This window comes from Pseudophryne corroboree, unplaced genomic scaffold (assembly GCF_028390025.1).
Source record: "Pseudophryne corroboree isolate aPseCor3 unplaced genomic scaffold, aPseCor3.hap2 scaffold_791, whole genome shotgun sequence".
Taxonomy (NCBI): Eukaryota; Metazoa; Chordata; class Amphibia; order Anura; family Myobatrachidae; genus Pseudophryne; species Pseudophryne corroboree.
In genome coordinates, this window is record NW_026970370.1 from 170,052 (window position 1) to 197,883 (window position 27,832).

Here is a 27,832-nt window from a genome sequence, read left to right on the forward strand (position 1 = left end):
ATATGCATTTTTTTTTGTTAATTAAAGTAATCCAAAACTGGGATTGATATTTTTGCTCTTTTATTTTTACTTAAAGTACAATAACTTTTACCATTTTAATTTGTTTTAATAGTATATTGACAGTATTGTTTTCTTTCAAAAATCCACTTCATTTTCTTTACCCTATTATTAAAATGGTAATTGACAAAAACAAACTACATTGTCACCAGAAGAGCAATACAAAATGTACAAGTGATATATTAAAATCATCTTTCCAGCTTGAATTTCAATGATGCATTGGGGCAACGATTTTGTGAGAAACATCTTCACCCTTAAATAAAGATTTTCTTAATTCCTTACCTGTGTGCTAATTAGATATCACCTTGTTTTCACATTAAACAGACTTCCACATGAGAAAGCAGCAAGGATGCAGTGGCGTTAATGTTTCCTGGTGTCAACCTGTATTATTTCAGTAGACATTGAAATGAGGATGCATCTTGCTGCCTTTCCAATGAAGCAAGTTTAATTTAGTAATAGGTGAAAAACCATCCCTACAAAGGTGTTAATCAGAGACTTGGCTTTGTGGACACTTTTCAGAGAACAAATTTGTTAGCATAAAAATAAACCAGAAAATGAAGAGCTGTTTAATCACTCAATTGGATTTTTTTGCCAGCATATTTTTTTTCTCTGCAACCCACTGCTAAATTGTGCTTCCTAGCTGTTTTTTATAAAACCACTGAATCAAATCTAACTCTGATAACATCAGAGAAGGCCAGGTACCCTACACAATAGATGGGGTTTGAAATTTTGACTTGTCTACTTAAATATCACCAAAATCTGATCACAAGGTCAATTACGTCGCTGGGTGGGATTGAACCACCAACCTTTTGGTTAATAGCCTTACACACTAACCAATTGCGCCACAGAGACACTTTGCAAAAGTACATACTGACAAAGGCTAATAAGCATTCATCTAGAACGTTTCCTAGAAAAACTTTAAAAAGTCAATAATCTGGAGAGTTTTTGTAAGATGTTTCTTCCATCAACCAATGAAGAAACACATTGGTACTTTCCCATGATGAGTGAGTGCTTCAGGATCTCTTGCACTTACATGTGCAGCAGAGTACTGCAATGGAAGCATGCTGGGCCCATAACCCAGAGGTAGGCAGATTGAAACTATCCTTTGCTATATGCATTTTTTTTGTTAATTAAAGTAATCCAAAACTGGGATTGATATTTTGGATCTTTTATTTTTACTTAAAGTACAATAACTTTTACCATTTTAATTTGTTTTGATAGTATATTGACAGTATTGTTTTCTTTCAAAAATCCACTTAATTTTCTTTACCCTATTATTAAAATGGTAATTGACAAAAACAAACTACATTGTCACCAGAAGAGCAATACAAAATGTACAAGTGATATATTAAAATCATCTTTCCAGCTTGAATTTCAATGATGCATTGGGGCAACGATTTTGTGAGAAACATCTTCACCCTTAAATAAAGATTTTCTTAATTCCTTACCTGTGTGCTAATTAGATATCACCTTGTTTTCACATTAAACAGACTTCCACATGAGAAAGCAGCAAGGATGCAGTGGCGTTAATGTTTCCTGGTGTCAACCTGTATTATTTCAGTAGACATTGAAATGAGGATGCATCTTGCTGCCTTTCCAATGAAGCAAGTTTAATTTAGTAATAGGTGAAAAACCATCCCTACAAAGGTGTTAATCAGAGACTTGGCTTTGTGGACACTTTTCAGAGAACAAATTTGTTAGCATAAAAATAAAGCCAGAAATGAAGAGCTGTTTAATCACTCAATTGGATTTTTTTGCCAGCATATTTCTTTTTCTCTGCAACCCACTGCTAAATTGTGCTTCCTAGCTGTTTTTATAAAATCACTGAATCAAATCTAACTCTGATTACATCAGAGAAGGCTAGGTACCCTACACAATAAGAGGGGGTTTGAAATTTTGACTTGTCTACTTAAATATCACCAAAATCTGATCACAAGGTCAATTACGTCCCTGGGTAGAATTTAACCACCAACCTTTTGGTTAATAGCCGTACACACTAACCAATTGCGCCACAGAGACACTTTGCAAAAAGTACATACTGACAAAGGCTAATAAGCATTCATCTAGAACGTTTCCTAGAAAAACTTTAAAACGTCAATAATCTGGAGAGTTTTTGTAAGATGTTTCTTCCATCAACCAACAAAGAAACACATTGGTACTTTCCCATGATGAGTGAGTGCTTCAGGATCTCTTGCACTTACATGTGCAGCAGAGTACTCCAATGGAAGCATGCTGGGCCCATAACCCAGAGGTAGGCAGATTGAAACTATCCTTTGTTATATGCATTTTTTTTGTTAATTAAAGTAATCCAAAACTGGGATGGATATTTTTGCTCTTTTATTTTTACTTAAAGTACAATAACTTTTACCATTTTAATTTGTTTTAATAGTATATTGACAGTATTGTTTTCTTTCAAAAATCCACTTAATTTTCTTTACCCTATTATTAAAATGGTAATTGACAAAAACAAACTACATTGTCACCAGAAGAGCAATACAAAATGTACAAGTGATATATTAAAATCATCTTTCCAGGTTGAATTTCAATGATGCATTGGGGCAACGATTTTGTGAGAAACATCTTCACCCTTAAAAAAAGATTTTCTTAATTCCTTACCTGTGTGCTAATTAGATATCACCTTGTTTTCACATTAAACAGACTTCCACATGAGAAAGCAGCAAGGATGCAGTGGCGTTAATGTTTCCTGGTGTCAACCTGTATTATTTCAGTAGACATTGAAATGAGGATGCATCTTGCTGCCTTTCCAATGAAGCAAGTTTAATTTAGTAATAGGTGAAAAACCATCCTTACAAAGGTGTTAATCAGAGACTTGGCTTTGTGGACACTTTTCAGAGAACAAATTTGATAGCATAAAAATAAAGCCAGAAAATGAAGAGCTGTTTATTCACTCAATTGGATTTTTCTGCCAGCATATTTTTTTTCTCTGCAACCTACTGCTAAATTGTGCTTCCTAGCTGTTTTTATAAAATCACTGAATCAAATCTAACTCTGATTACATCAGGGAAGGCCAGGTACCCACACCATAACAGGGGGTTTGAAATTTTGACTTGTCTACTTAAATATCACCAAAATCTGATCACAAGGTCAATTACATCCCTGGATGGGATTGAACCACCAACCTTTTGGTTAATAGCCGAACACACTAACCGATTGCGCCACAGAGACACTTTGCAAAAAGTACATACTGACAAAGGCTAATAAGCATTCATCTAGAACGTTTCCTAGAAAAACTTTAAAAAGTCAATAATCTGGAGAGTTTTTGTAAGATGTTTCTTCCATCAACCAACGAAGAAACACATTGGTACTTTCCCACGATGAGTGAGTGCTTCAGGATCTCTTGCACTTACATGTGCAGCAGAGTACTGCAATGGAAGCATGCTGGGCCGATAACCCAGAGGTAGGCAGATTGAAACTATCCTCTGCTATATGCATTTTTTTTAATTAAAGTAATCCAATATTGGGATTGATATTTTGGCTCTTTTATTTTTACTTAAAGTACAATAACTTTTACCATTTTAATTTGTTTAATAGTATATTGACAGTATTGTTTTCTTTCAAAAATCCACTTAATTTTCTTTACCCTATTATTAAAATGGTAATTGACAAAAACAAACTACATTGTCACCAGAAGAGCAATACAAAATGTACAAGTGATATATTAAAATCATCTTTCCAGCTTGAATTTCAATGATGCATTGGGGCAACGATTTTGTGAGAAACATCTTCACCCTTAAATAAAGATTTTCTTAATTCCTTACCTGTGTGCTAATTAGATATCACCTTGTTTTCACATTAAACAGACTTCCACATGAGAAAGCAGCAAGGATGCAGTGGCGTTAATGTTTCCTGGTGTCAACCTGTATTATTTCAGTAGATATTGAAATGACGATGCATCTTGCTGCCTTTCCAATGAAGCAAGTTTAATTTAGTAATAGGTGAAAAACCATCCCTACAAAGGTGTTAATCAGAGACTTGGCTTTGTGGACACTTTTCAGAGAAAAAATTTGTTAGCACAAAAATAAAGCAAGAAAATGAAGAGCTGTTTAATCACTCAATTGGATTTTTTTGCCAGCATATTTCTTTTTCTCTGCAACCCACTGCTAAATTGTGCTTCCTAGCTGTTTTTTTTATAAAATCACTTAATCAAATCTAACTCTGATTACATCAGAGAAGGCCAGGTACCCTACACCACAAGAGGGGGTTTGAAATTTTGACTTGTCTACTTAAAGATCACCAAAATCTGATAACAAGGTAAATTACGTCCCTGGGTGGGATTGAACCACCAACCTTTTGGATAATAACCGAACACGCTAACTGATTGCGCCACCGAGACACTTTGCAAACGTACATTCTGACAAACGCTAATAAGCATTCATCTAGAACGTTTCCTAGAAAAACTTTAAAAAGTCAATAATCTGGAGAGTTTTTGTAAGATGTTTCTTCCATCAATCAACGAAGAACATTCAAGCTGATTTCTTGCAGCAGCTGGGCACTGTAACAGCTCCAGAGCTGCTCTGTAAGGGAACTAAAAGGGTGTGGGCCCTGCAGCACTACCTGTAGTTCGCATTGTGCGTTGGAAGGCACAAAGTAAGCAGACGGGAGAAGTCAGGATAGTGCGCAAGGGCATAGAAGGGAGCGGCTCAAGAAAAGAGAAGTGGAAACAGACAGCAAACTAGGCTGGAGAGAGACCTGAGACAAAGAGATCTGAATTATACGAGAGCCGACCAGGGGAAACACAAATTATGCAGTCGAGTTTCCCACATTTGGGGAAATAGCTGGAGCAGCACACACAGAGTGCAATGGGTGAGCCTTGCCCTGGGAGAAGCACCTTCATGATCATAGTATCTCACCTGGCAGGTAAGTAGGAGTTGGGCAAGAGCTGAGGAGGGTCGCTGCTCGGGCACCCCCCTGTCAAGTGAAGGAGATCCAACTGAGGCAGCACAAGAGAACTCTCGAAAGAAGAACAAGGCTAGAGGAAGATCTGAGACACAGAAATCTGGCTTTTACCAGAGCTGACCAGAGGAAAGCACAAACACAGTCCCCCACTACCACAAATTATGCAGTCGAGTTTCCCACATTTGGGAAAATCACAGGGGTCAGCATACCCAGAATGCAATGAATGAACCTCACCCTGGGAGAACAATCTTCATGACCATGGTATCTCCTATGCAAAATAAGTATGATTTGGGATAGGGCTGGGGAGGGCCGCTGCTCAGGCACATCTCTGTCAAGTAAAGGAGATTCAACTGAGGCAGCACAAGGGAACTCTCATCTGGGGACAACAACTGCAGGGAGAACACATATTTTCAGATGAACATGGGAGGGCAGAAGGCTGCCTAATACTGAAGCACCCCCAAACAACAAACCAAATGCAACAACTAGTACAAGCATTCCTGGGGGAAGGCCTGCAGCAGATGGATTTGCATATGGTGATGTCATCCAAGCAGTGGGTCAAAGTTGGCTTCAACCCTCGTCTGCATATGAAAAGAGAAAAGGGGCGTGCAGGGCATGGCGGCCTTTTGCGGCGCTTGGATGACCCCTAGTTCGCATTAAACACCTCCACCCTACTTCGGTGTGGGGCTCATGTTGGCTATGCCCCAGCCCCTGAAGCATTCAAGCTGATTACTTGCAGCAGCTGGGCACTGTAATAGCTCCAGAGCTGCTCTGTAAGGCAAGTAAAAGGGTGTGGGCCCTGCAGCACTACCTGTAGTTCGCATTGTGCGTTGGAAGGCACAAAGTAAGCAGATGGGAGAAGTCAAGATAGTGCGCAAGGGCATAGAAGGGAGCGGCTCAAGAAAAGAGAAGTTGAAACAGACAGCAAACTAGGCTGGAGAGAGACCTGAGACAAAGAGATCTGAATTATACGAGAGCTGACCAGGGGAAACACAAATTATGCAGTCAAGTTTCCCACATTTGGGGAAATCGCAGGAGCAGCACACCCAGAGTGCAATGGGTGAGCCTTGCCCTGGGAGAAGCACCTTCATGATCATAATATCTCACCTGGCAGGTAAGTAGGAGTTGGGCTTGAGCTGGGGAGGGTCGATGCTCGGGCACCCCCCTGTCAATTGAAGGAGATCCAACTGAGGCAGCACAAGGGAACTCTCGAAAGAAAAACAAGGCTAGAGGAAGATCTGAGACAAATAAATCTGACTTTTACCAGAGCTGACCAGAGGAAAGCACAAACACAGTCCCCCACTACCACAAATAATGCAGTCAAGTTTCCCACATTTGGGGAAATCATAGGAGTCAGCATACCCAGAATGCAATGAATGAACCTCACCCTGGGAGAACAATCTTCATGACCATGGTATCTCCTATGCAAAATAAGTATGATTTGGGATAGAGCTGGGGAGGGCCGCTGCTCAGGCACATCTCTGTCAAGTAAAGGAGATTCAACTGAGGCAGCACAAGGGAACTCTCATCTGGGGACAACAACTGCTGGGAGAACACATATTTTCAGATGAACATGGGAGGGCAGAAGGCTGCCTAATACTGAAGCACCCCCAAACAACAAACCAAATGCAACAACTAGTACAAGCATTCCTGGGGGAAGGCCTACAGCAGATGGATTTGCATATGGTGATGTCATCCAAGCAGTGGGTCAAAGTTGGCTTCAACCCTCGTCTGCATATGAAAAGAAAAAAGGGATGTGCAGGGCATGGCGTCCTTTTGTGGCGCTTGGATGACCCCTAATTCACATTAAACATCTCCACCCTCCTTCGGTGTGGGTCTCATGTTGGCTATGCCCCAGCCCCTGAAGCATTCAAGATGATTTCTTGCAGCAGCTGGGCACTGTAACAGCTCCAGAGCTGTTCTGAAAAGCATGTAAAAGGGTGTGGGCCCTGCAGCACTACCTGTAGTATGCATTGTGCGTTGGAAGGCACAAGTAAGCAGACGGGAGAGGTCAGTATAGTGTGCAAGGGCATAGAAGGGAGCGGCTCAAGAAAAGAGAAGTGGAAACAGACAGCAAACTCGGCTGGAGAAAGACCTGAGACAAAGAGATCTGAATTATACGAGAGCCGACCAGAGGAAACACAAATTATGCAGTCAAGTTTCCCACATTTGGGGAAATCGCAGGAGCAGCACACCCAGAGTGCAATGGGTGAGCCTTGCCCTGGGAGAAGCACCTTCCTGATCATAGTATCTCACCTGGCAGGTAAGTAGGAGTTGGGCTAGAGCTGGGGAGGGTCGCTGCTCGGGCACCCCCCTGTCAAGTGAAGGAGATCCAACTGAGGCAGCACAAGGGAACTCTCGAAAGAAGAACAAGGCTAGAGGAAGATCTGAGACATAGAAATCTGATTTTTACCAGAGCTGAGCAGAGGAAAGCACAAACACAGTCCCCCACTACCACAAATAATGCAGTCGAGTTTCCCACATTTGGGGAAATCACAGGGGTCAGCATACCCAGAATGCAATGAATGAACCTCAACCTGGGAGAACAATCTTCATGACCATGGTATCTCCTATGCAAAATAAGTATGATTTGGGATAGGGCTGGGGAGGGCCGCTGCTCAGGCACATCTCTGTCAAGTAAAGGAGATTCAACTGAGGCAGCACAAGGGAACTCTCATCTGGGGACAACAACTGCAGGGAGAACACATATTTTCAGATGAACATGGGAGGGCAGAAGGCTGCCTAATACTGAAGCACCCCCAAACAACAAACCAAATGCAACAACTAGTGCAAGCATTCCTGGGGGAAGGCCTGCAGCAGATTGATTTGCATATGGTAATGCCATCCAAGCAGTGGGTCAAAGTTGGCTTCAACCCTCGTCTGCATATGAAAAGAGAAAAGGGGCATGCAGGGCATGGCGGCCTTTTGCGGCGCTTGGGTGACCCTTAGTTCGCATTAAACACCCCCACCCTCCTTCGGTGTGGGGCTCATGTTGGCAATGCCCCAGCCCCTGAAGCATTCAAGCTGATTTCTTGCAGCAGCTGGGCACTGTAACAGCTCCAGAGCTGCTCTGTGAGGCAAGTAAAAGGGTGTGGGCCCTGCAGCACTACCTGTAGTTTGCATTGTGTGTTGGAAGGCACAAAGTAAGCAGACGGGAGAAGTCAGGATAGTGCGCAAGGGCATAGAAGGGAGCGGCTCAAGAAAAGAGAAGTGGAAACAGACAGCAAACTAGGCTGGAGAGAGACCTGAGACAAAGAGATCTGAATTATACGAGAGCCGACCAGGGGAAACACAAATTATGCAGTCAAGTTTCCCACATTTGGGGAAATCACAGGGGCAGCACACCCAGAGTGCAATGGGTGAGCCTTGCCCTGGGAGAAGCACCAACATGATCATAGTATCTCACCTGGCAGGTACCAACGGCGAAACTCCGTACAACAAACCTCTGCAGGATTTCTACCCTGTCTGAGAGCGCGCAACTGACTTTCAGCGGACGCCTCTCTATCAGGGTCATCATACAAGAGCCCTAAAGACTCAAAAAAAGCGTCAATTGACAACAATGCCGGATCCTCTGCTCTTAAACCAAATGCCCAGGTCTGAGGATCCCCCTGGAGCAAAGAAATAATAAACCCGACCCGCTGAGATTCAGTACCCGAGGAAGTCGGTCTTAAACGAAAATAAAGTTTACAGGATTCTTTAAAATTAAAAAACTCTTTTCTATCACCAGAAAAACGGTCAGGCAAATGCATCTTTGGTTCAGGGACTACCCTTGGGGAAGCTCGCAAAAGATCTTCCTGCGACTTCACCCGAAGAGAAAGATCCTGAACCATCTGAGTAAGTTCTTGAATCTGGCTGACTAAGAGCTGACCAGGATTTGGCCCTAAACCTGTTGGATTCATGAGGCCGATAAACTCTCACAAAACTGAATGAGAAAAAATTAAACCCCGTTTAATTTTAAGTTTTGGTATGGCCGGTAATAATGTTATGATTCCAGCACTCTGGTCAGAGAAGATCTTATGGCAAGGACTGGAGCACTGGAACGGAATGCTGGGGAAGGGAGCAGGACAGGAAAATAGCCCCTGGCGCCCTAACTCTGTTGTCTCACCCATGTTGTCAGAAATCCCCTGCGAGACTATGGTTTCTTGAGCCCTTGGCAGCCGCGTTTGAAGGGCGGATTATGTCTGCCCAACTTCGATGCCCCCCGGTCTTAATGAGAGACAAAGGGAAACCTGAGACAGGGTGATAACAAGAGGCCCTCTAACTAAACAACCAGGCCAGGGGCTAAGCAAACTCAAAACTATAATATGTGCGGAGAAACCGCCAGGAAAAAGGACAACCAAAATATCCACTTGTCCAATTCTCCTACCCGGCACCGCCAAGTACCAGAGAGGACTTGTGGAAGCGGAACCCTCCGCAAATGCTCCAAACACAAAATATAAAAGGTAAAGCGGCTGAGCCGCAACACACGGCAGAGCCGCAACTCACGAACACCACTGGATATAAAACGGTGATCAGTCAGGACTCCAGGGAACCAAACGAACTCTTGGGATGAGATGACAACTCCCGAATACCGGACTTCTGCGGACTGGAATGACCGGATACAGCAGGACTGGAAACAGACTCTCAGCAAACAAAGGCAGCATGCAGGAAGCTATTACCGGCGTCTGTGAGAAGCCCTGGGAGTGTATTTAACAAGGAGTCCTCCAATCAGCTGCTAAAGGCTGATTAGAATAAATGCCGTGCAGCTGCCTTGCTGCACGGCCAGAGAGCAGGTGAATATCTTAATTTCCTAAAGCCTAGCAACGGGGAACGCGGTCCGCCAGTGGCGTCCCCGTTGCTAGGGTCCGTGCGGCTCAGCGCGCCCGGCGTCTAGCGTTGCTAGGGAGCCGGCGGCTGTACGTGCACGGCGTCTCTAGTTGCTAGGCGCCGGGCCGCGCAGACCATCAAGCGGACCCCGGCGCCTAACAGTATGACTCCCAAAAACAACAACCGCGTCATTGGGACCAACTGCGATTTTGGCAAGTTTAGGAGCCAACCATGTTGTTGAAGAACTGTCAGGGAGAGTGCAATGTTTTGCACCAACTGGTCCCTGGATCTCGCCTTTATCAGGAGATCATCCAAGTACGGGATAATTGTGACTCCTTGCTTGCGAAGGAGAACCATAATTTCCGCCATCACCCTGGTGAAAATCCTCGGAGCCGTGGACAGACCAAACGGCAATGTCTGAAATTGGTAATGACAATCCTGAATTGCAAACCTTAGGTAGCTTGAGGCAGTGGCTAAATGGGTACATGTAAGTAGGCATCCTTTATGTCTACCAAAACCATGAAATCTCCGTCCTCCGGACTGGAGATCACTGCCCTGAGAAATTCCATCTTGAAATTGAATTTCTTTAGGAAGAAATTGAGGGATTTCAGATTTAAGATTGGTCTGACTGAGCCGTCCGGCTTCGGGACCACGAAGAGGCTTGAATAAAAACCTTCTCCCTGCTGACTAAGGCCAATTTGAACAATCGGTGAGGGGGAACGTCTTGAAACCCCAGTTTGTACCCTTGGGACACTATTTGTAAAACCCACGAGTCCAGGTCCGAATGAATCCAGAACTGACTGAAGAGTTTTAGACGTGCCCCCACTGGTGTGGGCTCCTGCAAGAAAGCCCCAGTGTCATGCAGTGGATTTGGCAGAAGCAGAGGACAATCTCTGGTCCTGCAATCTTGAAGAGGCTACAGACCTCTTCCTTTTCCTTCCTCTACCTGCAAAGAAAGGGGAATCTAAACTTCTTGCATATCTATTGGGCCAAAATGACTGCGGTAGATAATGATGCGTCTTCATCCGTTGACAGGGAACATAGGGCAAGAAGGTTGACTTACCATTGAAATGAGGATGCATCTTGCTGCCTTTCCAATGAAGCAAGTTTAATTTAGTAATAGGTGAAAAACCATCCTTACAAAGGTGTTAATCAGAGACTTGGCTTTGTGGACACTTTTCAGAGAACAAATTTGTTAGCATAAAAATAAAGCCAGAAAATGAAGAGCTGTTTAATCACTCAATTGGATTTTTCTGCCAGCATATTTTTTTTCTCTGCAACCCACTGCTAAATTGTGCTTCCTAGCTGTTTTTATAAAATCACTGAATCAAATCTAACTCTGATTACATCAGAGAAGGCCAGGTACCCTACACCATAACAGGGGGTTTGAAATTTTGACTTGTCTACTTATTATAGTTTTGAGTTTGCTTAGCCCCTGGCCTGGTTGTTTAGTTAGAGGGCCTCTTGTTATCACCCTGTCTCAGGTTTCCCTTTGTCTCTCATTAAGACCGGGGGGGCATCGAAGTTGGGCAGACATAATCCGCCCTTCAAACGCGGCTGCCAAGGGCTCAAGAAACCATAGTCTTGCAGGGGATTTCTGACAACACGGGTGAGACAACAGAGTTAGGGCGCCAGGGGCTATTTTCCTGTCCTGCTCCCTTCCCCAGCATTCCGTTCCAGTGCTCCAGTCCTTGCCATAAGATCTTCTCTGACCAGAGTGCTGGAATCATAACATTATTACCGGCCATACCAAAACTTAAAATTAAACGGGGTTTAATTTTTTCTCATTCAGTTTTGTGAGAGTTTATCGGCCTCATGAATCCAACAGGTTTAGGGCCAAATCCTGGTCAGCTCTTAGTCAGCCAGATTCAAGAACTTACTCAGATGGTTCAGGATCTTTCTCTTCGGGTGAAGTCGCAGGAAGATCTTTTGCGAGCTTCCCCAAGGGTAGTCCCTGAACCAAAGATGCATTTGCCTGACCGTTTTTCTGGTGATAGAAAAGAGTTTTTTAATTTTAAAGAATCCTGTAAACTTTATTTTCGTTTAAGACCGACTTCCTCGGGTACTGAATCTCAGCGGGTCGGGTTTATTATTTCTTTGCTCCAGGGGGATCCTCAGACCTGGGCATTTGGTTTAAGAGCAGAGGATCCGGCATTGTTGTCAATTGACGCTTTTTTTGAGTCTTTAGGGCTCTTGTATGATGACCCTGATAGAGAGGCGTCCGCTGAAAGTCAGTTGCGCCCTCTCAGACAGGGTAGAAATCCTGCAGAGGTTTATTGTACGGAGTTTCGCCGTTGGTCGAACGACTGTGGCTGGAATGACCCAGCCCTGCGCAGTCAGTTTCGCCTCGGCTTATCAGAGTCTATAAAAGACAGTCTCCTTCAGTACCCTGCTCCTGAGACTCTCGATAAACTCATGGAGCTTTCTATTAAGATTGATCGTCGTCTCAGAGAGCGGAGGGCTGAAAAAGGAGCACCTGTAAGGACAAGTCCGTGTGTATATTCCATTCCTGAAGACGTAGAGGAGACCATGCAGATGGGTCTCTCCCGGCTGTCTCCTGAAGAAAGAGCCAGAAGGCAAAATTCTGGTCTTTGTCTGTACTGTGGGGGTAAGGGACATTTTGCTCGTAATTGTCCGAACAAGTCGGGAAACGCTTTGACCAGGTGAATTGTGAGGGGGTTCACCTAGGTCTGCAGCTTATCTCCTCGAATAACTCCCTTTTAGTCCCAGTTAAAGTTTCCTTTGGCAGCCTCAGTTCTTTGGTGTCGGCTTTTGTTGACAGTGGAGCTGCAGGAAACTTTATGGATTTAACTTGGGCTAAGGCCTTAGGCATTCCTCAGTTACCTTTGGGTAGGTGTGTCACCATGCATGGCTTAGATGGGAGTCCGCTGTCTAATGGGATTATTTCTCTCCGTACACCCCCTGTACTACTTACAGTAGGAGCTCTACATTCCGAGAAAATCGAGTTCTTTCTTACACATTGCCCAGCAGTTCCAGTTGTTCTGGGTCACCCTTGGCTGGCCTTTCATAATCCCACCATTGATTGGCGGTCGGGGAAGATTTCACATTGGGGTACTTTTTGTGATAAGGAATGTATCACGTTTCCAGTCAGAGTAGCAGCTATCATTCCAGAACTCATTCCGGTGGAATACCAGGAGTTTGCTGATGTTTTCTCCAAAGGCAATGCGGACATTCTGCCTCCCCATCGGCCTTATGATTGTGCTATTGAGTTAATTCCTGGTGCCGCATTGCCAAAGGGAAGATTATATGCATTATCCGGGCCAGAAACTGCGGCTATGAATGATTATGTAAAGGAGAGCCTTGAGAAAGGATTTATTAGACCATCAAAATCTCCTTTAAGTGCAGGCTTCTTCTTTGTGGAGAAAAAGGATGGCTCGCTTAGACCTTGCATTGATTTTAGAGCCCTGAATAAGATCTCAGTTAAAAACACCTATCCTTTGCCGTTGATTTCTGTACTCTTTGATCAGTTACGTTCTGCTGTGATTTTTTCTAAAATTGACCTTAGAGGAGCGTACAACCTCATCCGAATTAAATCTGGAGATGAGTGGAAAACGGCCTTCAGTTCTCAGTCGGGTCACTACGAATACCTGGTGATGCCGTTCGGCCTGTCCAATGCTCCGGCAGTTTTTCAAGACCTCATTAACGATGTGCTCCGTGACTTCCTAGGGAAATTCGTGGTCGTTTACTTAGACGACATCCTGATTTTTTCTAAATCAATGGAACAACATGTTACCCAGGTGCGTCTGGTTCTTCAAAAGTTATGTGAGAATCATTTATATGCCAAGCTGGAGAAGTGTGAGTTTCATGTCACGGAAGTATCTTTTTTAGGGTACATAATTTTCCATGGAACCAAAGAAACTCCAGGCCATCCTTAGTTGGGCGCAACCCACCAATTTAAAAGCAATTAAGCGTTTTTTAGGGTTTGCGAATTATTATAGGAGGTTTATTCATTCTTTTTCTGACCTGGTTGCTCCCATTGTAGCTCTGACAAAGAAAGGAGCGGATCCTACCAACTGGTCGCGTGAAGCTGAGTTGTCCTTCCGGGCCTTGAAACAAGCCTTTGTCTCGGCTCCAGTCCTCTGACATCCTAATCCGGAATTGCCCTTTGTGGTGGAGGTTGATGCCTCGGAGGTTGGAGTGGGGGCTATCCTTTCTCAAAAGGATCCGGAGTCTCTGGAGTTACATCCTTGTGCCTTTATGTCCAGGAAATTCTCCTCCGCTGAATCCAACTATGACGTTGGTAATCGGGAGTTACTGGCGGTAAAATGGGCTTTCGAGGAGTGGAGGCATTGGCTGGAGGGAGCAAAACATACTATTTCGGTATTGACTGACCATAAGAACCTGCAATAGATTGAATCGGCTAAGCGGCTTAATGCCCGGCAGGCACGTTGGGCATTATTTTTTACGCGTTTCAAATTTATAATCACTTTCAGGCCTGGTTCCAAGAATACTAAGGCTGATGCCCTGTCACATAGCTTTCTTCCGGTTCACAATAACAATCCTGTTACCCCCATACTTCCATCTTCGGTCATCTGGGCGGGCCTCACACAAGATTTATTTACCCAGTTAAAACAGCTTCAACACCAAGCTCCTAGAATTACTCCTGCTGGTCGTCTTTACGTCCCTGAGTTTTTGAGAGTTACTGTTTTAACGGAATTCCATGATAACAAAGTTTCAGGGCATCCAGGAGTCTCTAAGACATTGGAGTTAGTCTCTCGCTCAGTATGGTGGCCTGGTCTTTCTAAAGACGTCAAGGAATTTGTTTATTCAAGTCAGGTTTGTGCACAGCATAAGGTTCCCCGTTCCTTGCCCATCGGGCAACTTATGCCCGTAAATGTTCCTCTCCGGCCGTGGTCTCATATTTCCATGGATTTTGTGGTTGACCTTCCCCTTTCAGCCGGATTCCGAGTCATATGGGTGGTAGTGGACCGTTTTAGTAAAATGGCTCATTTTATTGCTCTTCCCCGATTGCCTTCTGCCCAAGGGTTGGCAGTTTTGTTTCTCCGCCATGTATTCAGGCTTCATGGGTTGCCTACTGATATTGTTTCTGATCGGGGTCCACAATTCATCGCACAATTCTGGAAATGTTTTTGTGCCTCATTGAAGATGAAATTGTCGTTAACATCCGGTTACCACCCACAATCCAACGGGCAAACCGAACGAGTTAACCAATCATTGAAACAATATTTGCGCTTGTATTCAGCCAAACTCCAGAATGATTGGTCCGAGTTTCTTCCGTTGGCTGAATTTGCTTACAATAATTCTTGTCATTCCTCCACTAAAGAGTCTCCATTCTTTTCAGTTTTTGGTTTTCACCCCAGAGCTAATTCTTTTTTTCATCATTCCTCAGTCTCCTCGCTTACCTTAACCTCCCATCTCAGAGCCATTTGGAAAAAGGTGCACCTTGCTCTCAGAAAAGCGGCCTTTCGAGAGAAGAAATTTTCTGACAGGCTCCGACGTCCTTGCACTTTTAAGGTGGGAGATAGGGTGTGGTTGTCGACTCGCAACATCAGGCTTCGACAATCCTCAGCTAGACTGGGACCCAAATTTATTGGGCCATTTCTTATTATTAAAAGAGTCAACCCAGTTGCCTTTCGGTTACGTTTACCAAGATCTCTCAGGATTGGAAATACGTTTCATTGTTCCCTGTTGAAACAATACGTTTCTTCCAGTAGATTTCCTCGGAAGATCTCTCAGGGTAGATCTCCAGTGGATGTACAGGGACAACAGGAGTTCTTGGTAGAGAAGGTTCTCGATTCCAAATTGTCCCGGGATCGGCTGTATTTTCTGGTTCACTGGAAAGGCTATGGTCCGGAGGAAAGGTCTTGGGTCCTGGATAAGGATCTTCATGCCCCGAGGCTCAAGAGGGCATTTTTCCGGGAATTTCCTCAGAAACCTGGCTTTAGGGGTTCCTTGACCCCTCCTCAAGGGGGGGGTACTGTTAGGCGCCGGGGTCCGCTTGATGGTCTGCGCGGCCCGGCGCCTAGCAACTAGAGATGCCATGCACGTACAGCCGCCGGCTCCCTAGCAATGCTAGACGCCGGGCGCGCTGAGCCGCACGGACCCTAGCAACGGGGACGCCACTGGTGGACCGCGTTCCCCGTTGCTAGGCTTTAGGAAATTAAGATATTCACCTGCTCTCTGGCCGTGCAGCAAGGCAGCTGCACGGCATTTATTCTAATCAGCCTTTAGCAGCTGATTGGAGGACTCCTTGTTAAATACACTCCCAGGGCTTCTCACAGATGCCGGTAATAGCTTCCTGCATGCTGCCTTTGTTTGCTGAGAGTCTGTTTCCAGTCCTGCTGTATCCGGTCATTCCAGTCCGCAGAAGTCCGGTATTCGGGAGTTGTCATCTCATCCCAAGAGGTCGTTTGGTTCCCTGGAGTCCTGACTGATCACCGTTTTATATCCAGTGGTGTTCGTGAGTTGCGGCTCTGCCGTGTGTTGCGGCTCAGCCGCTTTACCTTTTATATTTTGTGTTTGGAGCATTTGCGGAGGGTTCCGCTTCCAGAAGTCCTCTCTGGTACTCGGCGGTGCCGGGTAGGAGAATTGGACAAGTGGATATTTTGGTTGTCCTTTTTCCTGGCGGTTTCTCAGCACATATTATAGTTTTGAGTTTGCTTAGCCCCTGGCCTGGTTGTTTAGTTAGAGGGCCTCTTGTTATCACCCTGTCTCGGGTTTCCCTTTGTCTCTCATTAAGACCGGGGGGCATCGAAGTTGGGCAGACATAATCCGCCCTTCAAACGCGGTTGCCAAGGGCTCAAGAAACCATAGTCTCGCAGGGGATTTCTGACAACACGGGTGAGACAACAGAGTTAGGGCGCCAAGGGCTATTTTCCTGTCCTGCTCCCTTCCCCAGCATTCCGTTCCAGTGCTCCGGTCCTTGCCATAAGATCTTCTCTGACCAGAGTGCTGGAATCATAACACATACTGGACACAGAAGAGGTTTTCTTCCACTGGAAAGGCTATGGAGATCCAGAGTCTGGTCAAACAAATTCTGAAACCAGCAAGAGTGTTAATCCATCAATGCATTCAGTTGCTGGGGAAGATGGTTGTGGCCTACGAGACCATTCAGTTTGGCAGGTTCCATGCCAGAGTGTTCCAGTGGGACCTGTTGGACAATTGGTCCGGATCCCACCTACACATGCACCGGAGGATAATCCTGTCTTCCAAGACCAGAATCTCACTCCATTGGTGGCTGCACAGTTCTCACCTCCTAGAGGGGCGATGGTTCGGGATCCAGGACTGGATCCTAGGGACCACAGATGCAACCCTCCGAGGCTGGGGAGCAGTCACACAGGGGGAAAACGTCCAAGGAAGATGGTCAAGTCAGGAAAGTTGTCTCCACATAAATGTTCTGGAGTTAAGGGCCATTTAATAACTGCAGACACAGTACACACTGGGACGGGTGCCCAGCATCCTCAACAGACTAAGAGAAAAGGATTTACCGGTAGGTATTAAAATCCTAGTTTCTCTAACGTCCTAGAGGATGCTGGGGACTCCGTAAGGACCATGGGGATAGACGGGCTCCACAGAGTTCATGATCTTCACTGAGGTAGCGCACAGCACTGCAGCTGTGCGCCATTGCTCCCATACACCTCACATACTCCGGTCACTGTAAGGGTGCAGGGCGCAGGGGGGGCGCCCTGGGCAGCAATATAAACCTCTTTTTGGCAAAAATATAACATATATACAGCTGGGCACTGTATATATGTATGAGCCCCCACCAATTTTACAGTTTAAGCGGGACAGAAGCCCGCCGCCGAGGGGGCGGGGCTTCTCCCTCAGCACTCACCAGCGCCATTTTTTCTCCACAGCACCGCTGAGAGGAAGCTCCCCGGACTCTCCCCTGCTTATACCACGGTAGAGAAGAGGGTTGAAAAGAGAGGGGGGGCACATAATTCGGCGCAAATTACATACAGCAGCGCTACTGGACAAACATTAAGTTACTGTGTTATTCCTGGGTTATATAGCGCTGGGGAGTGTGCTGGCATACTCTCTCTCTGTCTCTCCAAAGGGCCTTGTGGGGAAAATGTCTTCAGAAAAAGTATTCCCTGTGTGTGTGGTGTGTCGGTACTCGTGTGTCGACATGTCTGAGGAAGAAGGCTATATTTGAGAGGAGCGGGAGCAAATGAATGTGGTGTCTCCGCTGACACCTGATTGGATGGATATGTGGAATGTTTTAAATGCTAGTGTAAACTCATTGTACAAAAGATTAGACAAGGCTGAAGCTTTGGGACAGTCAGGGACTCAACCCATGCCTGATCCTATGTTGCAGGGACTGTCAGGGTCTCATAAGCGCCCACTATCCCAGATTGTTGACACAGATACCGACACGGATTCTGACTCCAGTGTCGATTACGATGATGCAAAGTTACAGCCAAAATTGGCAAAATCCATTCGATATATGATTATGGCAATAAAAGATGTTTTGCACATCACAGAGGAACCCCCTGTCCCTGACAAGAGGGTACATATGTACAAGGGAAAGAAGCCTGAGGTAACCTTTGAGGGGGTCACACGAGCTGAACGAGTTATGTGAAAAAGCTTGGGAATCTCCAGATAAAAGACTGCAGATTTCCAAAAGGATTCTTATGGCGTATCCTTTTCCATCAACGGATAGGTTACGATGGAAATCCTCCCGTAGGATGGACAAAGCATTAACACGCACAGCTACAGTTGGAAAATCAAATTTTTTACCTTATGTTCCCTCACAGCATAAGAAAGCTCCGCATTATCAAATGCAGTCCTTTCGGTCACAAAGAAACAAGAAAGTGCGAGGTGCGTCCTTTCTTGCCAGAGGTAGGGGCAGAGGAATAAAGCTGCACAACACAGCTAGTTCCCAGGAACAGAAGTCCTCCCCGGCCTCTACAAAATCTACCTCATGACGCTGGGGCTCCACTGGCAGAGTCCGGCCCATGTGATGTCATGCAGCTGCTCTGGCCACGCCTCCTGTTTCTCCGTTGCCGACCCCATTTTGAAACCGTGCCCCCGCACCGCTCCATCTCCGACTTGGAAATGGAGTGTTGTTGACCCCCCTCCCCCCCCCCCTTCACCGATTCACAGGCAGAGGTGATCGCATTATCTGCGGGGTGCCGCAGAAAATGCAGGCGGATGCGTATGCTCTTAGCAGTTTTTGCAGTTGGATTGCGATCCAACCTGAATTAGGCCCCATTACCTATCACAATGCACTGCGGGTAGTACAAAATGGGGTTAATATAGGAGAAAAAACCCCAGAGCTGTGCTCCTTAACTGTCCCTGGTGGCTAGTGGAGCGGCTGCCCAGTAATCAGTGTCCACGCCAGTGTGCACACGGCCCGCCCCCATCAGCGGCCTCGTGATCCCGGAGGGCGGTGTGTGTGTGACTGACCTTAGGAAGAAACCGGAGCCTCCGCTGCAGTGACCCAGCAACCGGGGCACGGGAGTATACTGCGCCACTGGGAGTGATGGAGCTGCAGTAAAGAGGTCTATTAGACCTAGCCTGCTGCAGCCCTTGTAGATTCTTATAAAAAAAGTTCTTCTTTTCTTGCCAAAATTAATAGCTAAGAATAGGCTGCCTGAGGCAGCCCCCTGTTAAGTGGCCTGCTACTGAAGGCACCAACTACAAACTGAGCTCCCTGTTCATGGAAGCGAGGTTATAGAGGAGGGGGCGCTGAGCATCTTGGGAACAGTCAAAAGCTTTGAGCCTGTTGGTGCCTCAGATCAAGATCCTACTCTGGTGTACATATACAATGTGAATCCTTGTGGAGTCCAGTGTACCCCACAGAAGAAATGAATGCGTCACACCCATTGGCAGCAACATTAGAATAGCTGCTGATGGGCACAATTGAGAAAGGAAGGGGGGAAAACATTTGAATCCAGCACATATATGTAATTTGAATATGTAATTTGTACCTTCCTACTTTAAAATGTAATGGATGAACCTCACCCTGTGAGAACTATCTTCATGATCAAGAGATCTCATATGCAAGATAAGTATGTGTTGGGATAGGGCTGTGGAGGGCGGCTGCTCGGGCACACCCCTGTCAAGTTAAGGAGATTCAACTGAGGAAGCACAAGGGAACTCTCATCTGGGAACAACAACTGCAGGGAGAACACATTTTCAGACGAATGTGGGAGGGCAGAAGGCTGCCTAATACTGAAGCACCCCCAAACAACAAACCAAATGCAACAACTACTGCAAGCATTCCTGGGGGAAGGCCTGCAGCAGATGGATTTGCATATAGTGATGTCATCCAAGCAGTGGGCATAGTTGGCTGCAACCCTCGTCTGCATATGAAAAGAGAAAAGGGTCACGCAGGGCATGGCGGCCTTTGTGGGGTTGCGCTTGGATGACCCCTAAATCGCTTTATACACCCCCACCCCCCATCAGTGTGGGCTCATGTTGGCCATGCCCCAGCCCCTGAAGCATTCAAGCTGATTTCTTGCAGCAGCTGGACCCAGAAACAGCTCCAGAGTTGCTCTACAAGACAAGTAAAAGGGTGTGAGCCCTGCAGCACCACCTGTAGTTTGCATACACACATATATAGGACAGCATCTCTTATATGCCCCAGGGTCAATAAAATAGTATCCTTATCTAGGGTATCCATCCCCTCAGATAAGGTATCCGTCCATGCCGCTACAGCACTACACACCCAGGCCGACGCAATTGCCGGTCTGAGTAAGGTACCTGAATGTGTATAAATGGACTTCAGGGTAATCTCCTGTTTGCGGTCAGCAGACTCTTTGAGGGTAGCCGTATACTGGGACGGGAGGGCTACCTTCTTGGATAAGCGTGTTAATGCTTTGTCCACCCTAGGGTAGGATTCCCATCGTAACCTATCCATTGATGGGAAAGGATACGCCATAAGAATCCTTTTGGAAATCTGCAGTCTTTTATCTGGAGATTCCCAAGCTTTTTCACATAACTCGTTCAGCTCATGTGACCCCCTCAAAGGTTACCTCAGGCTTTTTCACCTTGTAGGGTAGGTGTGTCACCATGCATGGCTTAGATGGGAGTCCGCTGTCTAATGGGATTATTTCTCTCCGTACACCCCCTGTACTACTTACAGTAGGAGCTCTACATTCCGAGAAAATCGAGTTCTTTCTTACACATTGCCCAGCAGTTCCAGTTGTTCTGGGTCACCCTTGGCTGGCCTTTCATAATCCCACCATTGATTGGCGGTCGGGGAAGATTTCACATTGGGGTACTTTTTGTGATAAGGAATGTATCACGTTTCCAGTCAGAGTAGCAGCTATCATTCCAGAACTCATTCCGGTGGAATACCAGGAGTTTGCTGATGTTTTCTCCAAAGGCAATGCGGACATTCTGCCTCCCCATCGGCCTTATGATTGTGCTATTGAGTTAATTCCTGGTGCCGCATTGCCAAAGGGAAGATTATATGCATTATCCGGGCCAGAAACTGCGGCTATGAATGATTATGTAAAGGAGAGCCTTGAGAAAGGATTTATTAGACCATCAAAATCTCCTTTAAGTGCAGGCTTCTTCTTTGTGGAGAAAAAGGATGGCTCGCTTAGACCTTGCATTGATTTTAGAGCCCTGAATAAGATCTCAGTTAAAAACACCTATCCTTTGCCGTTGATTTCTGTACTCTTTGATCAGTTACGTTCTGCTGTGATTTTTTCTAAAATTGACCTTAGAGGAGCGTACAACCTCATCCGAATTAAATCTGGAGATGAGTGGAAAACGGCCTTCAGTACTCAGTCGGGTCACTACGAATACCTGGTGATGCCGTTCGGCCTGTCCAATGCTCCGGCAGTTTTTCAAGACCTCATTAACGATGTGCTCCGTGACTTCCTAGGGAAATTCGTGGTCGTTTACTTAGACGACATCCTGATTTTTTCTAAATCAATGGAACAACATGTTACCCAGGTGCGTCTGGTTCTTCAAAAGTTATGTGAGAATCATTTATATGCCAAGCTGGAGAAGTGTGAGTTTCATGTCACGGAAGTATCTTTTTTAGGGTACATAATTTTCCATGGAACCAAAGAAACTCCAGGCCATCCTTAGTTGGGCGCAACCCACCAATTTAAAAGCAATTAAGCGTTTTTTAGGGTTTGCGAATTATTATAGGAGGTTCATTCATTCTTTTTCTGACCTGGTTGCTCCCATTGTAGCTCTGACAAAGAAAGGAGCGGATCCTACCAACTGGTCGCGTGAAGCTGAGTTGTCCTTCCGGGCCTTGAAACAAGCCTTTGTCTCGGCTCCAGTCCTCTGACATCCTAATCCGGAATTGCCCTTTGTGGTGGAGGTTGATGCCTCGGAGGTTGGAGTGGGGGCTATCCTTTCTCAAAAGGATCCGGAGTCTCTGGAGTTACATCCTTGTGCCTTTATGTCCAGGAAATTCTCCTCCGCTGAATCCAACTATGACGTTGGTAATCGGGAGTTACTGGCGGTAAAATGGGCTTTCGAGGAGTGGAGGCATTGGCTGGAGGGAGCAAAACATACTATTTCGGTATTGACTGACCATAAGAACCTGCAATAGATTGAATCGGCTAAGCGGCTTAATGCCCGGCAGGCACGTTGGGCATTATTTTTTACGCGTTTCAAATTTATAATCACTTTCAGGCCTGGTTCCAAGAATACTAAGGCTGATGCCCTGTCACATAGCTTTCTTCCGGTTCACAATAACAATCCTGTTACCCCCATACTTCCATCTTCGGTCATCTGGGCGGGCCTCACACAAGATTTATTTACCCAGTTAAAACAGCTTCAACACCAAGCTCCTAGAATTACTCCTGCTGGTCGTCTTTACGTCCCTGAGTTTTTGAGAGTTACTGTTTTAACGGAATTCCATGATAACAAAGTTTCAGGGCATCCAGGAGTCTCTAAGACATTGGAGTTAGTCTCTCGCTCAGTATGGTGGCCTGGTCTTTCTAAAGACGTCAAGGAATTTGTTTATTCAAGTCAGGTTTGTGCACAGCATAAGGTTCCCCGTTCCTTGCCCATCGGGCAACTTATGCCCGTAAATGTTCCTCTCCGGCCGTGGTCTCATATTTCCATGGATTTTGTGGTTGACCTTCCCCTTTCAGCCGGATTCCGAGTCATATGGGTGGTAGTGGACCGTTTTAGTAAAATGGCTCATTTTATTGCTCTTCCCCGATTGCCTTCTGCCCAAGGGTTGGCAGTTTTGTTTCTCCGCCATGTATTCAGGCTTCATGGGTTGCCTACTGATATTGTTTCTGATCGGGGTCCACAATTCATCGCACAATTCTGGAAATGTTTTTGTGCCTCATTGAAGATGAAATTGTCGTTAACATCCGGTTACCACCCACAATCCAACGGGCAAACCGAACGAGTTAACCAATCATTGAAACAATATTTGCGCTTGTATTCAGCCAAACTCCAGAATGATTGGTCCGAGTTTCTTCCGTTGGCTGAATTTGCTTACAATAATTCTTGTCATTCCTCCACTAAAGAGTCTCCATTCTTTTCAGTTTTTGGTTTTCACCCCAGATCTAATTCTTTTTTTCATCATTCCTCAGTCTCCTCGCTTACCTTAACCTCCCATCTCAGAGCCATTTGGAAAAAGGTGCACCTTGCTCTCAGAAAAGCGGCCTTTCGAGAGAAGAAATTTTCTGACAGGCTCCGACGTCCTTGCACTTTTAAGGTGGGAGATAGGGTGTGGTTGTCGACTCGCAACATCAGGCTTCGACAATCCTCAGCTAGACTGGGACCCAAATTTATTGGGCCATTTCTTATTATTAAAAGAGTCAACCCAGTTGCCTTTCGGTTACGTTTACCAAGATCTCTCAGGATTGGAAATACGTTTCATTGTTCCCTGTTGAAACAATACGTTTCTTCCAGTAGATTTCCTCGGAAGATCTCTCAGGGTAGATCTCCAGTGGATGTACAGGGACAACAGGAGTTCTTGGTAGAGAAGGTTCTCGATTCCAAATTGTCCCGGGATCGGCTGTATTTTCTGGTTCACTGGAAAGGCTATGGTCCGGAGGAAAGGTCTTGGGTCCTGGATAAGGATCTTCATGCCCCGAGGCTCAAGAGGGCATTTTTTCGGGAATTTCCTCAGAAACCTGGCTTTAGGGGTTCCTTGACCCCTCCTCAAGGGGGGGGTACTGTTAGGCGCCGGGGTCCGCTTGATGGTCTGCGCGGCCCGCCTATCAACTAGAGATGCCATGCACGTACAGCCGCCGGCTCCCTAGCAATGCTAGACGCCGGGCGCGCTGAGCCGCACGGACCCTAGCAACGGGGACGCCACTGGTGGACCGCGTTCCCCGTTGCTAGGCTTTAGGAAATTAAGATATTCACCTGCTCTCTGGCCGTGCAGCAAGGCAGCTGCACGGCATTTATTCTAATCAGCCTTTAGCAGCTGATTGGAGGACTCCTTGTTAAATACACTCCCAGGGCTTCTCACAGATGCCGGTAATAGCTTCCTGCATGCTGCCTTTGTTTGCTGAGAGTCTGTTTCCAGTCCTGCTGTATCCGGTCATTCCAGTCCGCAGAAGTCCGGTATTCGGGAGTTGTCATCTCATCCCAAGAGGTCGTTTGGTTCCCTGGAGTCCTGACTGATCACCGTTTTATATCCAGTGGTGTTCGTGAGTTGCGGCTCTGCCGTGTGTTGCGGCTCAGCCGCTTTACCTTTTATATTTTGTGTTTGGAGCATTTGCGGAGGGTTCCGCTTCCAGAAGTCCTCTCTGGTACTCGGCGGTGCCGGGTAGGAGAATTGGACAAGTGGATATTTTGGTTGTCCTTTTTCCTGGCGGTTTCTCAGCACATATTATAGTTTTGAGTTTGCTTAGCCCCTGGCCTGGTTGTTTAGTTAGAGGGCCTCTTGTTATCACCCTGTCTCGGGTTTCCCTTTGTCTCTCATTAAGACCGGGGGGCATCGAAGTTGGGCAGACATAATCCGCCCTTCAAACGCGGCTGCCAAGGGCTCAAGAAACCATAGTCTCGCAGGGGATTTCTGACAACACGGGTGAGACAACAGAGTTAGGGCGCCAAGGGCTATTTTCCTGTCCTGCTCCCTTCCCCAGCATTCCGTTCCAGTGCTCCGGTCCTTGCCATAAGATCTTCTCTGACCAGAGTGCTGGAATCATAACACATACTGGACACAGAAGAGGTTTTCTTCCACTGGAAAGGCTATGGAGATCCAGAGTCTGGTCAAACAAATTCTGAAACCAGCAAGAGTGTTAATCCATCAATGCATTCAGTTGCTGGGGAAGATGGTTGTGGCCTACGAGACCATTCAGTTTGGCAGGTTCCATGCCAGAGTGTTCCAGTGGGACCTGTTGGACAAGTGGTCCGGATCCCACCTACACATGCACCGGAGGATAATCCTGTCTTCCAAGACCAGAATCTCACTCCATTGGTGGCTGCACAGTTCTCACCTCCTAGAGGGGCGATGGTTCGGGATCCAGGACTGGATCCTAGGGACCACAGATGCAACCCTCCGAGGCTGGGGAGCAGTCACACAGGGGGAAAACGTCCAAGGAAGATGGTCAAGTCAGGAAAGTTGTCTCCACATAAATGTTCTGGAGTTAAGGGCCATTTAATAACTGCAGACACAGTACACACTGGGACGGGTGCCCAGCATCCTCAACAGACTAAGAGAAAAGGATTTACCGGTAGGTATTAAAATCCTAGTTTCTCTAACGTCCTAGAGGATGCTGGGGACTCCGTAAGGACCATGGGGATAGACGGGCTCCACAGAGTTCATGATCTTCACTGAGGTAGCGCACAGCACTACAGCTGTGCGCCATTGCTCCCATACACCTCACATACTCCGGTCACTGTAAGGGTGCAGGGCGCAGGGGGGGCGCCCTGGGCAGCAATATAAACCTCTTTTTGGCAAAAATATAACATATATACAGCTGGGCACTGTATATATGTATGAGCCCCCACCAATTTTACAGTTTAAGCGGGACAGAAGCCCGCCGCCGAGGGGGCGGGGCTTCTCCCTCAGCACTCACCAGCGCCATTTTTTCTCCACAGCACCGCTGAGAGGAAGCTCCCCGGACTCTCCCCTGCTTATACCACGGTAGAGAAGAGGGTTGAAAAGAGAGGGGGGGCACATAATTCGGCGCAAATTACATACAGCAGCGCTACTGGACAAACATTAAGTTACTGTGTTATTCCTGGGTTATATAGCGCTGGGGAGTGTGCTGGCATACTCTCTCTCTGTCTCTCCAAAGGGCCTTGTGGGGAAAATGTCTTCAGAAAAAGCATTCCCTGTGTGTGTGGTGTGTCGGTACACGTGTGTCGACATGTCTGAGGAAGAAGGCTATATTAGAGAGGAGCGGGAGCAAATGAATGTGGTGTCTCCGCTGACACCTGATTGGATGGATATGTGGAATGTTTTAAATGCTAGTGTAAACTCATTGTACAAAAGATTAGACAAGGCTGAAGCTTTGGGACAGTCAGGGACTCAACCCATGCCTGATCCTATGTTGCAGGGACTGTCAGGGTCTCATAAGCGCCCACTATCCCAGATTGTTGACACAGATACCGACACGGATTCTGACTCCAGTGTCGATTACGATGATGCAAAGTTACAGCCAAAATTGGCAAAATCCATTCGATATATGATTATGGCAATAAAAGATGTTTTGCACATCACAGAGGAACCCCCTGTCCCTGACAAGAGGGTACATATGTACAAGGGAAAGAAGCCTGAGGTAACCTTTGAGGGGGTCACACGAGCTGAACGAGTTATGTGAAAAAGCTTGGGAATCTCCAGATAAAAGACTGCAGATTTCCAAAAGGATTCTTATGGCGTATCCTTTTCCATCAACGGATAGGTTACGATGGAAATCCTCCCATAGGATGGACAAAGCATTAACACGCACAGCTACAGTTGGAAAATCAAATTTTTTACCTTATGTTCCCTCACAGCATAAGAAAGCTCCGCATTATCAAATGCAGTCCTTTCGGTCACAAAGAAACAAGAAAGTGCGAGGTGCGTCCTTTCTTGCCAGAGGTAGGGGCAGAGGAATAAAGCTGCACAACACAGCTAGTTCCCAGGAACAGAAGTCCTCCCCGGCCTCTACAAAATCTACCTCATGACGCTGGGGCTCCACTGGCAGAGTCCGGCCCATGTGATGTCATGCAGCTGCTCTGGCCACGCCTCCTGTTTCTCCGTTGCCGACCCCATTTTGAAACCGTGCCCCCGCACCGCTCCATCTCCGACTTGGAAATGGAGTGTTGTTGACCCCCCTCCCCCCCCCTTCACCGATTCACAGGCAGAGGTGATCGCATTATCTGCGGGGTGCCGCAGAAAATGCAGGCGGATGCGTATGCTCTTAGCAGTTTTTGCAGTTGGATTGCGATCCAACCTGAATTAGGCCCCATTACCTATCACAATGCACTGCGGGTAGTACAAAATGGGGTTAATATAGGAGAAAAAACCCCAGAGCTGTGCTCCTTAACTGTCCCTGGTGGCTAGTGGAGCGGCTGCCCAGTAATCAGTGTCCACGCCAGTGCGCACACGGCCCGCCCCCATCAGCGGCCTCGTGATCCCGGAGGGCGGTGTGTGTGTGACTGACCTTAGGAAGAAACCGGAGCCTCCGCTGCAGTGACCCAGCAACCGGGGCACGGGAGTATACTGCGCCACTGGGAGTGATGGAGCTGCAGTAAAGAGGTCTATTAGACCTAGCCTGCTGCAGCCCTTGTAGATTCTTATAAAAAAAGTTCTTCTTTTCTTGCCAAAATTAATAGCTAAGAATAGGCTGCCTGAGGCAGCCCCCTGTTAAGTGGCCTGCTACTGAAGGCACCAACTACAAACTGAGCTCCCTGTTCATGGAAGCGAGGTTATAGAGGAGGGGGCGCTGAGCATCTTGGGAACAGTCAAAAGCTTTGAGCCTGTTGGTGCCTCAGATCAAGATCCTACTCTGGTGTACATATACAATGTGAATCCTTGTGGAGTCCAGTGTACCCCACAGAAGAAATGAATGCGTCACACCCATTGGCAGCAACATTAGAATAGCTGCTGATGGGCACAATTGAGAAAGGAAGGGGGGAAAACATTTGAATCCAGCACATATATGTAATTTGAATATGTAATTTGTACCTTCCTACTTTA

General features: G+C 46.3%; 7 non-coding genes across 7 annotated transcripts; all 7 read right to left on the reverse strand.

The window, feature by feature from the left end:
• Positions 1–4,780: 4,780 nt before the first annotated feature.
• Positions 4,781–4,943, reverse strand: LOC135041107 (U1 spliceosomal RNA). The gene has a single exon (XR_010234831.1). It is a non-coding gene; the product is annotated as a U1 spliceosomal RNA (small nuclear RNA).
• Positions 4,944–5,095: 152 nt separating this feature from the next.
• Positions 5,096–5,259, reverse strand: LOC135041075 (U1 spliceosomal RNA). Its single transcript, XR_010234800.1, has one exon. It is a non-coding gene; the product is annotated as a U1 spliceosomal RNA (small nuclear RNA).
• A 671-nt stretch (positions 5,260–5,930) lies between these two features.
• On the reverse strand, positions 5,931–6,093 carry LOC135041098 (U1 spliceosomal RNA). The gene has a single exon (XR_010234822.1). It is a non-coding gene; the product is annotated as a U1 spliceosomal RNA (small nuclear RNA).
• A 152-nt stretch (positions 6,094–6,245) lies between these two features.
• Positions 6,246–6,409, reverse strand: LOC135041090 (U1 spliceosomal RNA). Its single transcript, XR_010234814.1, has one exon. It is a non-coding gene; the product is annotated as a U1 spliceosomal RNA (small nuclear RNA).
• A 670-nt stretch (positions 6,410–7,079) lies between these two features.
• LOC135041094 (U1 spliceosomal RNA) lies at positions 7,080–7,242 on the reverse strand. Its single transcript, XR_010234818.1, has one exon. It is a non-coding gene; the product is annotated as a U1 spliceosomal RNA (small nuclear RNA).
• Positions 7,243–7,394: 152 nt separating this feature from the next.
• On the reverse strand, positions 7,395–7,558 carry LOC135041083 (U1 spliceosomal RNA). The gene has a single exon (XR_010234807.1). It is a non-coding gene; the product is annotated as a U1 spliceosomal RNA (small nuclear RNA).
• A 671-nt stretch (positions 7,559–8,229) lies between these two features.
• Positions 8,230–8,392, reverse strand: LOC135041071 (U1 spliceosomal RNA). The gene has a single exon (XR_010234796.1). It is a non-coding gene; the product is annotated as a U1 spliceosomal RNA (small nuclear RNA).
• Positions 8,393–27,832: the final 19,440 nt, after the last annotated feature.